Source organism: Ailuropoda melanoleuca, chromosome 8 (assembly GCF_002007445.2).
Source record: "Ailuropoda melanoleuca isolate Jingjing chromosome 8, ASM200744v2, whole genome shotgun sequence".
NCBI lineage: Eukaryota > Metazoa > Chordata > Mammalia > Carnivora > Ursidae > Ailuropoda > Ailuropoda melanoleuca.
This window is the reverse complement of record NC_048225.1, coordinates 103,300,995-103,314,883: the sequence shown is the minus strand read 5'-3', so window position 1 is coordinate 103,314,883 and position 13,889 is coordinate 103,300,995. Positions and strand designations below refer to the sequence as shown.

Below are 13,889 nucleotides of genomic sequence, written 5' to 3'. Positions count from 1 at the left end.
ATGGACCAGGAAAGCAACATTAGTTTGGCAAAGTAAGAGGCATACATTATTTGTTTGTTTATTTATTTAAGATTTTATTTATTCATTTGACAGAGAGAGCACAAGCAGGGGGAACGGCAGGCAGAGGGAGAAACCCGATGTGGGGCTGGATCCCAGGATCCTGGGATCATGACCTGAGCCGAAGGCAGACACTTAACCAACTGAGCCACCCCAGGTGCCCCGGCATATGTCTTTTATATTTGATATCTTCAAGAGCACCAAGGCCTCTGAAAGATATTTTAAAGAAAAGTGGTTTGGAAGAAAAGTGATGGTACATGCCAACTTGGCTGGGTTATAACCCCCAGTTATTCAATCAAACACTACATTAGGTATCACTGTGAAGTTATTTTGTAGATGTATCTAAGATTCATTATCAGTTAACTTTAAGTAAAGGAGATTATCCTAGATTATCTGGGTGGGCCTGATGCAATCAGTTGAAAGACAGCAAAACTGGGAAGAAATTCCTCCTGTGGACTGAAACTTCAGCTTGCCAGAGAGTTCCAGCCTGGCCTTCCTGATGACCTACATTATAGATTTCAGACTTTTCTAGCCAGCCCCCACAACTGCAAAACCAATTCCTTGTAATAAATCTATTAATATATATCTCCTACTGATACTCTTTCTCTGTTGGCAATTTGACAGACACAATGATGTTAACTATAGTTGTTGGCAAGTCTTCTGCATTGATATAATATTAGAAAAAGGATATGGAAGAGAGATTGATTTAATAAATTATAAAATCTCACAATTATAAAGAATGAGAAAGCATGAGGAAATCAAAAGATGAAGACAAATGTTTATCTTACAATGTGATAGTCGAAGTTATTTCTTATTAGATAACTATAAATAGGTAAATATAGAGTTAAGAATGTTTTTGGACTTAAGATATTCACCAGTGGAATTAAAAATAGGGTGTTTGAGGTAGCCAGCTTCCAGGATAGTTCCCTATATTCCTACCTTCTGGTATTTCCATCCTTATGTTGTCCCTTCCCACAGTGCACTAGGATTCGTCTGTATGACCAACAGAATACAGCAAATATGATAATATGTCAAATGGGAGATTAGGTAATAAAAGATACAGTTTCTATCTTGATCTCTCCTGCTCTCTTGGATCATTTGCTCTGGGGGAAGCCAGCTGCCATGTCATGAATAATCCTGTGGAGAGGTGCATGTGGTAAGGAACAAAGGCCTCCAGCCACCAATAACCACTAATGAACTATGGTCTTTGACCACAGCCATGTGAGTGAGCTTAGAAGCAAAGTTTCCAGCATCCAATCAAGTCTTCAGAAGACTGAAGCACTAGGTGACTTGCAGACTGTAATCTTTTTGTTGTTGTTTTTTTTTTGTTGTTGTTGTTGTTTTTAGAAAGAGGGGAGGAGCAGAGGGAGAGAGAAAGAGAATCTTTTTTTTTTTTTTTTAAAGATTTTATTTATTTATTTGACAGAGAGAGAGAGCATAAGCAGGGAGAGCAACAGAGAGAGGGAGAAGCAGGCTTCTGCTGAGCAGAGAGCCCAACGTGGGGCTTGATCCCAGGACCCTGGGATCATGACCTGAGCCCAACGTAGACACTTTACTGACTCAGCCACCCAGACACCCCACTTGTTTTTTTTTTTAAGATTTTTATTTATTTGAGAGAGAGAGAGAGAAAACACAAGTGGTGGGGGGAGAGGAAGAGGAGAGGGAGAAGCAGACTCCCTGCTAAGCAGGGACCCCCCCCCGTGCGGGCCTCAATCCCAGGACCCCAAGATCATGACCTGAGACAAAGGCAGATGCTTAACTGGCTGAGCCACCCAGGCACCCCTTGTGACTGTAATCTTAAGCACACATTATATCAGAACTGCCCAGCAAAACCACTCCTGGATTCCAGACTTTTGGAAACTGGGTTAGATAATAAATGTTTGTTGTTTAAGCTATTAAGTTTCCCTTTCAGACTGATTTAAAAGGTAAAGGGAGGTGGACCTGGGTGTCTCAATCAGTTAAGTCCTGGACTCCTTGATTTTGGCTCAGGTCGTGATCTCAGGGTGGTGGGATAGAGCCCCGAATCCGAGTCCACCTTCAATGGGGGGTGTCTGCTTCTCTCCTTCTCCCTCTCCTCTGCCCCTTCCTCCCCTTGCATGCACTCTCTCTCTAAAATAAATAAGTAAATCTTAAGAAAAAAAAATAAAAGGTAAAAGGAAACAGGAAAACTCACAGAAAAGGTAGAACTGAAGAAGCAAGGATAAACGTTAGGAAACATAAAGAGAAAGTAAAGTAAACCACGAATAAGAATTTAAATTATTCTAAATAGTCAAAAGTCCTGCTACCAAAAGGCAAAAAAGCATAAATTATTAAAAAATTAAATAATGTTATTAATAAGATACTTAGGAGCCAAGAGGCCTAGAAAGCTAAACGTCAGAGAATGGGCAAAAATAAACAACTGATAAAAAGGAAAGCAGCAATATTAATATCTGATGAAACAGAATTTAGGGCAAAAAAGCACTTAAGGCAGGTGGTTATGGAATATGATAAAAGGTAGTGAATAATGAAAATATAATAATAAAGAATTCATATGGACCAACATGGCAGCTAAATATATCATGTAGATTAATACCCTTGTAATGAGAAAATGATAAAAGTACAATTATAATGGAAGATTTTAATTCTTTAATATCGATGACAGATTAAGCATGTAATATATAAAGTTGTAAAGGATCTAAACATCATAATTCATAATGAAGAACATTATTGCAAATTTTTATATTCTACACATATTCTACATATATAGAAATTGAACATATTAGTTTATAGAGAAAAATCTCGTTAAAGACAATAAAGGAAAACATATCACGGGCCATATTTTTTGTCTGCAATTAAACATTAACTGCATACATGTTTTCTTATAAAGAGTTCCCAGTCATCTATAAATTAAAGTTTCCACAAATAAGAATGTGGACAAAAAGAAAGAGAAAATGTAAAGAGAGGCTTTGCAGGCTATAAAAGTATACGGCAAATGTTAGCAATTATGATTAGTTACTTACTTTAAAAATAATAATGAAAATACCAACCTATCTAAATCTTTGTGGTAAAGTCAAAGCAGTATTTGGAGGAAAATGTATAATTTGAAATATACTATTTTTTAAGAGAGCAAAAAGATTATATATAAAAGCAACAACAAAATCCCCAAAAGTTAATAGAAGAATGGGACTAATTAAGACCAGGACAAAATTAATTAGAAATAAAAACAATTAGATTTCGTAAACATTATAAAATAGATAAGTCTCTAGCAAATCTAATCAAGAGAGAAAATAGACACAAATTATTAGAAACAAAGAGGTAAGTAATATTTGAAAATGCTAAAATTTTCCTATTCTAAAGAAAAAACCCTTTCTTTTACTACAGTTCTCGCTCTCCATTTGAAAGACCCTCTCAAAACCAAATTATTTTTTGGAAATAATGTATGTTTTTTGATGGTAAAAGTAAAACAAGACTTACATTTCTGTTAGTATAGCAGACTAGGCACAAGAGGACTGCACCACCTACTAAAATCAACTAAAATTAGTGGACTTAAAACAAAAAGATGGAAGTACAGTTGACGCACAATGTTACATTAGTTTCAGGTGTAGAATGGTGATTTAACAAGTCTATCTATGTCTTATGCTGTGCTCAGCCCAAGTACAGCCACCATTTGTAAAATTACTGGATTTTTAAAGTCTCAAATGTATCAGAAGCTGACAAGAAATTAAAGATTACTTAATGTTACACGTATTCTTTATTTTTTTTTTAAAGATTTTATTTATTTATTTGACAGAGATAGAGACAGCCAGCGAGAGAGGGAACACAAGCAGGGGGAGTAGGAGAGGAAGAAGCACGCTCATAGGGGAGGAGCCTGATGTGGGGCTCGATCCCATAACGCCGGGATCACGCCTTGAGCCGAAGGCAGACGCTTAACCGCTGTGCCACCCAGGCGCCCCTGTTACACGTATTCTAAGTCATCATTGGCTGAAAGAGATACCACTATTTTATTCGCTACCAAAAAGGAAAAAATGCTGTCAAACTATAACATAATGCTTGCTTATAATTTAGAACTTTTATTTTGTACTTACTGAAGGAAGTAGACTTAGTCATCTATCTTTAGTACAAATTACTCCTGGGCATATGTAAATAATAAAATATAAGTGAAAAAATCATTTAATGCATGCCTAAAGCGTCCTCATATTTAAACTTTTTAATTTTTTTTAATTCTTACATTTAATCTTAGTCTTCCACGCAATGCTCTGTGCCATCAAGAACATTGGTGATTTATTATTTAATAAAATAATCCTTAAATAAATGAAAAACAATTGGCACTGGGCTCTTAGGCTTGACTTTGCAAGTATTTGGTTTGCCAACCAATTTCTGACTCATGTTTCAGGAATGTTGCTGAATATGTCTGATTCACTATAAGAACAGCTCCTGTCCATAGACACTTGACTTCTAGGGATTAAAAGAATGCTCCACTATCAGCCTCAAGATTTTCTTCTAAGCCACTGATGTTCATTCTGCAAGTTTTGATTCTTCAATTTCGATACACATATGCACACACAAAAATATATATATATGTTGTATCTGACCTTGGCTGAGAGTCAATCCAGGATGCTATCAGTTTAAGATCTATACTGATTTCAGAGATGTTAAAATGTGTGTGTGGGGGGATGTGTATTTTGGTTAACAAAATAAGAGCAATTAAAGTAGGTATAGGGGGCGCCTGGGTGGCACAGCGGTTAAGCATCTGCCTTCAGCTCAGGGCGTGATCCCGGCGTTATGGGATTGAGCCCCCACATCAGGCTCCTCCGCTATGAGCCTGCTTCTTCCTCTCCCACTCCCCCTGCTTGTGTTCCCTCTCTCACTGGCTGTCTCTATCTCTGTCAAATAGATAAATAAAAAATCTTTAAAAAAATATATAAAGTAGGTATAAAGATATGGAAGAAATCTACCAAAACTGGAAGAACTTAAGGTTCAATTTTGATAGCATGTGATTTAAAAATGAAAGCCCAGGACCACCAAAAATAGGGAATCTAAAAGGAGATTCTCCTCCCACCTCCCAGTCTCCAAAGTGTTACTCTCTCAGTGTGAAGCAAATCAGAATCCAGCTATTTTCTCACCACAACTATCACCACCAGGGGTCTACAACAAAAATTGCTCATCTCAAAACTTGGTGCTGAGTCAGGAAGAGGAGGAGATTATCTCCCCCAAGAATCTGCAACCACAAACTACTCCAATACAGGTTTGTATCCCAAACACATACAACCTGGATACTTGAAAAAAGTCTTAAGGCAAGATTTAGGTTTAAAGTAGTCTTAGTACAATGATGCCCTCAGATGCCCAAAGGAAGCAAAAAGCAAATCCCCTTGGAGGAATTCACCTTCATCCCAGGCCTTCAATATTTCCCAAAGGAAAAAAATTATTTATTTATTTATTTATTTATTTATTTATTTATTTATTTATTATTTTTAAAGATTTTATTTATTTATTTATTTGACAGAGAGAGAGAGCACAAGCAGGGGGAGAGGCAGGCAGAGGGAGAAGCAGGTTCTCCACTGAGCAAGGAGCCCGATGTGGGACATGACCTGAGAGGAAGGCAGATGCTTAACCAAATGAGCCACCCAGTCGTCCCAGGAAAAAAAATTTTAAATCAGTTCACAGTGAAACAACAACATCATGAAACAAAAACAAATCACAAAACCATCAGGAAACGAAGCACCATGAGCAAGAGCCAGGAGAAATGACAGCAAAATCAGAACTGCAAAGACATCAGATGTTGGAATTACCAGACACCAAATAGGGAAAAAAAGTATATTTAATACATTTCCAAAAATAAGAGAGGGTTGAAAACACAATGAAAAGCCAACATACCTGAAAAGAAACCAAAAAGAACTAAAAAAAGTAATAATTAAAATTCTAAATTTTCTGAATGGGTTTAATAGCTCTTCAGACACAGCCAAAAATAGTAGACTAGAAGAGAGATCCGAAAAAAGTGTACAGAACAAAGGAAAAATGATGATAAATATGAAGAAGTTAATGAAGGATATAGTGCAAGGATCTAACAAATGACTATTCAAAATTCCTCAAGGAGGAGATTAATAAAATGGGGTGCAGAAAAAAACTGAAGAAATAGTGGCTAACAATGTTTTAGAACTAAAGAAAGAATTCAATTAACAGATGCAAGAAATCCAATGAATTCCAAGTAGAATAAGTAAAAAAAAAGTTATACCCAGAACTATAACAGGGAAACTGCGGAACAAAAGTAGAAAACAAAATCAAATAAACAAAACTACGTTTGAGGCAGTCCTTGAAAAAGAGAGATTAGCTTCCTGTAGCACAATTAGAATGACAGATGACTTATCAACAGTAGCAATGGAAGCTAGAAGATAATGTAGTAATATTTCTGAAGTGTTTAATGCACTGAAAAAAGTAACTGTTACTGAAATTTTATGCCCTGTGGAAATATCTTTAAAAACGAAGGCTAAATAAAGACATTTTTCAGGCAGAGTTTGCCACCACAGTTCTTCATTAAAGGAAATTCTAGAGTGCATCCTTTAGGCAGAAAGTGATCACAGATGGTCTAAGATCAAAGAAAGAAAATAATGGAAGAACAAAATGGCAAACACATAGGTTAACAAACACTGCCACATGAAAATATAACAATACTGTAGGAAATTAAGAATAACGAGATAGGGCCTTTAACGAGGTAGGTGGGATCATAAGGATGAGGCCCTAATCCAACAGAACTGGTATCCTTATAAAAAGAGGATGAGACACCAGACATTTCTGTTTCCTTGCACACAGAAGAAAGAGCATGTGAGGACATAAGAAGGCAGTCTCCTACAAGCCAGGAAGAGACTTTACCAGAAATAGAAACTGCTAGCACCTTGATCTGGGATTTCTAGCCTCTGGAACTGTAAGAAAATAAATAAATTTCTGTTGCTTAAGCCATCCAGTTTGTGGTATTTTGTTATGGCAGCCCAGATGAATACTTACTTTCTCAGACATCCTTGTATCTAGGGGTGAACGATCACACGTGGTCACAGCTAATGATATATAAAGAAATCATTTGGTATGAACTCTGAGACTGCTTTTTTAAAAAGGGAGAACGCTTAGGGGCACCTGGGCGGCTCAGTCAGTTGAGCATCTGACTCTTGGTTTGGCTCAGGTCTGATCTCAGGGTTGTGGGATCCAGCCCCGCATTAGGGTCTGCACTCAGTGTGGAGTCTGCTTGAGATTCTCTCCCTCTGCCCCTACCTACCCTGACTTGCACTCACTTTCACTCTCTCTCAAAAAAATATTTAAATCCTTAAAAAAAAAAAAGTGCAGACCCAGAAAGCATGCTCCTTTAGGCTCTCTCCATTTTCCTAGTGTAGCAGCATTTCTTTTCTTTTGATCACAAGGGGACAGGCATAAGGATAATGCCCTATGTGACAAAGGAAGCAGCAAGGAAAGATGAAAGTAGCCTGGGTATCTGATGGCATCATTGGACTACCATCCAATACTGGTAAGTGCTCTATGCCAATGGCCGATAACTGATAACTAGATTGCTTATTTCAGATTTCTTTTTTTTTTTTTTTAAGATTTTATTTATTTGACAGAGAGACACAGTGAGAGAGGGAACACAAGCAGGGGGAGTGGGAGAGGGAGAAGGAGAAGCAGGCTTCCTGCTGAGCAAGGGAGCCCCACGTGGGGCTCGATCCCAGAACGCTGGGATCATGACCTGAGCCAAAGGCAGACGCTTAACGACTGAGCCACCCAGGCGCCCCTATGTCAGATTTCTTAGTGTGAGCTAAATAAATTTATATTTAAGCTACTGCTACTTGACTTTTGTGTTACTTGCAAGTTTCCAGATAACGTAATTCTCAAATGATAAGCCCAAGGAGAAAAGATGGGGGGGCGCCTGGGTGGCACAGCGGTTAAGCGTCTGCCTTCAGCTCAGGGCGTGATCCCGGTGTTATGGGATCGAGCCCCACGTCAGGCTCCTCTGCCATGAGCCTGCTTCTTCCTCTCCCACTCCCCCTGCTTGTGTTCCCTCTCTCGCTGGCTGTTTCTATCTATGTCAAACAAATAAATAAAATCTTTAAAAAAAAAAAAAAAGAAAAGATGGGATAATAAGTTATAAAGCATGTGAAGTAATAGCAAAACTGAAGCATTGGCTTTACTCTGTTTCCTTCTTCTCCTTCAAAGAAGGTAAGTTAAGTGTTTAAAAACATTCTTTGTATGTTAAACGTTGATGAAAATACAAGGAATAAAACATAAGCAAAATTTACATGAATTTCTAAAATAAAGAATTTAAAGGGGTGTCTGGCTCGCTCAGTTGATACAGCATGTGACTCTTGATCTCAGGGTTGTGAGTTCAAGCCACATGTTGGGCATAGAGACTACTTAAAAAAAAAAAAAATTAACACTTAAAAAACCATGAAGATAAAGCTGAAGTTTCAGGCCTTCTCACTTATATAGGCCCTTCCAAGGTCCTAGGAGGGCCCCTAGCAATCTTTACATGATCAAATATATTTTTAATTTACAAAATCAAGGTATTTTAACCCTAATAGATGAAGATTATTGTCTCTTTCCACTTAGATTTCTCCTTTATCAAATTTTCCCTTGTATTATGTGATGGTACAGTGACCACAGATATTTTTGGTTTCTGGCTAAGAAATTGAGCTGGAGATACATTTAATTTTAGTTAGGTGGGGTATTTTATGCAGTTCAGTTACTTCTGTGCAGTTAAATTATTGCTAGCCTACCCAGTGGGGGCATGGCATCCAGGAACACTTTTTTTTTAAGTAGGTTCCAAGCCCAGCATGGATCTCAACACCAGTCTTGAACTCATGACCCCAAGACCAGCACCTAAACCAAGATCAAGAGTTGGACACTGGGGGCGCCTGGGTGGCACAGCGGTTAAGCGTCTGCCTTCGGCTCAGGGCGTGATCCCTGCGTTATGGGATCGAGCCCCACATCAGGCTCCTCCGCTATGAGCCTGCTTCTTCCTTTCCCACTCCCCCTGCTTGTGTTCCCTCTCTCTCTGGCTGTCTCTATCTCTATCGAATAAATAAATAAAATCTTTAAAAAAAAAAAAAAAGAGTTGGACACTGAACCACCAAGGTGCCCTAATCCAGGAATACTTCTAACATCTATGAAGCCAATGTACCTGGCATAGGCACAGGAAGGTACAAGGTCCTATACAATTGTAAATAGAGGACTCCAGTCTCATAAAGATCTAATTAAAACCAAAGATATTCCTGTCAGAAACATATTGATAATGCAACATACACAATTTTAAATATATCATAGATTTTTTTCCCCTCTTTTTTGATGGGAGTGCTTGTGGTATAAAGCTTAATCATGTCATTTCCACTGCAATTTGAGGAGATATTTTTAGAAGTTTTAATAAAGTGAGAAATGTTAGCCTCCTAATTTGGACTTATACGAAGATGAATTTTGTCATATTTAAATTTATTTATTAAAGAACTGAAGGAAAATTCAGATTAGGAAACAAAAGCAGTAGAGAACAACTATGAAATCAGTAAAATTGTATTTTTTTTAATTAAAAAGTGAATTATAGGGGCACCTGGATGGCTCAGTCAGTTAAGCATCTGCCTTTGACTCAGGTCATGACCCCAGGGTCCTGGGATGGAGCCCCACATCGGGCTCCCCACTGAGCGGAGAGCCTGATTTTCCTTCTCCCTCTGCCTGCCTCCCACCCCCACCAGCTTGTGCTTTCCCTGTCTCTCTCTCAAATAAATAAATAAAATCTTTTTTTTTTTAAGATTTCATTTATTTATTTGTCAGAGAGAGAGAGAGCATGCACAAGGAGGGGGAGTGGCAGGCAGAGGGAGAAGCAGTCTCCCCGCTGAGCAAGGAGCCAGATGACGAACTCTATCCCAGGACCCTGGGGTCATGACCTGAGTCAAAGGCAGAAGCTTAACTGACTGAGACACCCAGACGCCCCAAAGAAATAAAATCTTAAAAAAAAAAAAAGTGAAATATAACAGGAACATTTTTATATCATATCAAAATTATTAATTTTTCAAGAGTATGAGCTAAATTTCAAATAGAGGTAACTAGGTTCTTGGATTGTTTATAAATCCAATCAATGAAGAGAAATTAATCATATGAATAGGGCACTTGGGTGGCTGAGTCGGTTAAGTGTCTGCCTTCAGCTCAGGTCATGACCCCGGGGTGTTGTGATCAAGCTCAGCATGGCTCCCTGCTCACCAGTGAGCCTGCTTCTCCCTCTCCCTCTGCCACTCCCCCTGCTTGTGCTCCCACTCTCTCTCTCTTAAATAAATAAAATCTTTTTAAAAAGTCATACAAACATATGGAAATACCTTTCAATTTCTTGCTGTCTTGACTATATAGAGAACATAACTCATAATTCTAAGTAAAGATATCTATGACACATTAGTGAGTGTCATTAATGCAGAGTATTTTAGGATGATCGCATAAGAAAATTTGAAAAACCCTGAAATCTAGAGGTTATATATGAAAGAAACTTTATAGAGATTTTAGCAAATTTGACAATTTTAAGAAACTACATGGTATTATCAATAACAAATTGCAAAGCTGAAGAAACTTTTTTTAAATATTTTTATTTTTTAATTTTTTTTATTTGACAGAGGGAGACAAGGAGAGAGGGAACATAAGCAGGGGGAATGGGAGAGGGAGAAGCAGGCTTCCTGCTGAGCAGGGAGCCCGATGTGGGGTTCGATTGCAGGACCCTGGGATCATGACCTGAGCCAAAGGCAGACACTTAACGACTGAGCCACCCAGGCAGCCCAAAACTTTTCTAAACAATCAAAATAAGTTGTAAGCATTGTAAAAATGAAAGAGGAAAGACTGATTTATTTCTCTCCTTATTTAATAGAAAATATTACAGGGGTGCCTGGATGGCTCAGTCAGTTAAGCATCTGCCTTTGGCTCAGGTCATGAGCTCAGGGTCTTGGGATTGAGCCCTGCATTGGGCTCCCTGCTCACCAGGGAGTCTGCATCTCCCTCTGCCTGCCGCTCTTGCTCCTGCTTGTGCTCTCTCTCTCTCAAATGAATAAATAAAATCTTAAGAAAATATATTACAAAATCTTTTTATATTAAGAAACAATCAAAGAGTTATAGGAAAAAAGCATTACAGAAATGATTCAGGTCATTACTTAATAAAAATACTATGTTGGTTTATGGATTTTATAATTTTCTGTTGTCAAGTGAAAAAAAATTTTTATTTGTTAGGATTTCTTCTCTTGGGACGCTTGGGGAGCTCAGTCAGTTAAGCGTCTGCCTTTGGCTCAGGTCGTGATCCCAGGGTCCTGGGATCGAGTCCTGCATCTGGCTCCTTGCTCAGTGGGGAGACTGCTTCTCCCTCTGCCTGCTGCTCCACCTGCTTGTGCTCTCTCTCTCTGACAAATAAATAAATAAATAAAATGTTAAAAAAAAAAAAGGATTTATTTTCTTATTCTAAATGATCATTTCTGTCTATAATTCTGTACTTAAAAAAAAAGTTGGGGGGCGCCTGGGTGGCTCAGTCAGTTAAGCATCTGACTCTTGGTTTTGGCTCAGGTCATGATCTCATGGGCTGTGAGATCCAGCCCTGCATCGCGCTTCCCACTCAGTGGGGAGTTTGCTTGAAGATTCTCTCCCTCTGCACCTGCTCCCTCTTGCACCCTCTCTCTAGCACATAAATAAATCTTAAAGAAAACCCAAAACTCTAGGGGTACGTGGCTGGTTCAGTTGGTAGAGCATGTGACTCTTGATTTCTTGAGTTTGAGCCCCACGTTAAGCACACAGTTCAATTAAAAAAAAAAAAACAACTCTAAATAATGTTAACTTACTAATCATTTCAATAAAGGTTTGAAAAGGCAGCATAATAAAATTCAACAGTATTCTCATTAACAGTATAGCCATATCCTACTGGAGGAGATAATGCTAAGTGAAATAAGTCAAGCAGAGAAAGACAATTATCATATGATTTCTCTCATCTATGGAACATAAGAACTAGGATGATCGGTAGGGGAAGAAAGGGATAAAGAAAAGGGGGGTAATCAGAAGGGGGAATGAAACATGAGAGACTATGGACTATGAGAAACAAACTGAAGACTTCAGAGGGGAGGGGGTGGGGGAATGGGATAGACTGGTGATGGGTGGTAAGGAGGGCACGTATTGCATGGTGCACTGGGTGTTATACGCAACTAATGAAGCATCGAACTTTACATCGGAATTTGGGGATGTACTGTATGGTGATTAACATAATATAATAAAAAAAATCATTAAAAAAAAACAGTAAAGCCATATCCTACCCAGTATAATCAAACTGTAGTTTGAGGGAACACTGCCCACAAGACTAACATCACTAACCACACTAACTGCAAATTTGGGGGGCTCTGAAGACTGTCTTCTGGCTTGGTAATTTCCTAGAAGGACTCACAGAAATCCCTGAAAACTTTTATACTCACAATTACAGTTTGTTACAGAGTAAAGATTCAAATCAAAATCAGCTAAGAAAAGAGATGCACAGGGCAGACTCCAGGAGGGGGTTGCAGGTAGAGTTTCCACTCACCTATCCCCCTGGATTCACATATGAGATAACCTCCTCTGGTGACAACGTGTGACCAGATATACAGAATACTGTCAACCAGGGAAACTCACCTGAACCTTTCGTGTCCAGAACTTTTATTAAGGCTCTATTACATACTGCTCATATGGCTAACTCTTAATTTTCAGTTCCCCCCAACCAAGGTGGAAATAATACCTTTAGTTATCAATTCATCTGGAAGTTGGAACTAATATGGTGTGGCCCAAAGTCCATATCATAAATCACAGTGTTCAACTTTTTGTTCTTCAAAGTCCCCAGCATACAAAGACACTTACCAGGCACAACATTCCTGTCAGTCAGATCCCAAAAATCACCTTCTAGAATCCAAGGGCAGAGGCCAGACATCTCTTTGGGTAAGGTTAATTCTTCACTACACAATTCTTAATACAAAAAATTGCATTTCATTATTTTTAAAAAAGATTTATTTTAGTGGTGTCGGTGAGTAGAGGCTTGGAGATGGGCAAGTTCATGAAACCCGGGAAAGTGGTGCTGGTCCTGGCCAGATGCTACTCCGGACGCAAAGCAGTCATGGTGAAGAACATTGATGATGGCACTTCAGACCGTCCCTACAGCCATGCTCTGGTGGCTGGAATTGACCACTATCCCCGCAAAGTGACAGCTGCCATGGGCAAGAAGAAAATTGCCAAGAGGTCAAAGATCAAGTCTTTTGTGAAAGTTTATAACTACAATCACCTCATGCCCACAAGGTGCTCTGTGGATATCCCCTTGGATAAAACTGTCATCAACAAGGATGTCTTCAGAGACCCTGCTCTTAAACGCAAGGCCCGAGAGGCCAAGGTCAAGTTCGAGGAGAGGTACAAGACCGACAAGAAAAAGTGGTTCTTCCAGAAGCTGCGGTTTTAGATGTTCTGTTTTCAGTCATTAAAAATACCAAAAACACGGGGCGCCTGGGTGGCACAGCGGTTAAGCGTCTGCCTTCGGCTCAGGGCGTGATCCCGGCGTTATGGGATCGAGCCCCACATCAGGCTCCTCTGCTATGAGCCTGCTTNGAGCCTGCTTCTTCCTCTCCCACTCCCCCTGCTTGTGTTCCCTCTCTCGCTGGCTGTATCTCTCTCTGTTGAATAAATAAATAAAATCTTAAAAAAAAAAAATACCAAAAACCGGGGCGCCTGGGTGGCACAGCGGTTAAGCGTCTGCCTTCGGCTCAGGGCGTGATCCCGGCGTTATGGGATCGAGCCCCACATCAGGCTCTTCCGCTATGAGCCTGCTTCTTCTTCTCCCACTCCCCCTGCTTGTGTTCCCT

General features: G+C 39.2%; 1 non-coding gene across 1 annotated transcript; it reads left to right on the top strand.

The window, feature by feature from the left end:
- Positions 1 to 12,906: 12,906 nt before the first annotated feature.
- On the top strand, positions 12,907 to 13,526 carry LOC100464325. Its single transcript, XR_002142469.2, has one exon. It is a non-coding gene; the product is annotated as a 60S ribosomal protein L27 (transcript).
- The last annotated feature ends 363 nt before the right edge of the window (positions 13,527 to 13,889 follow it).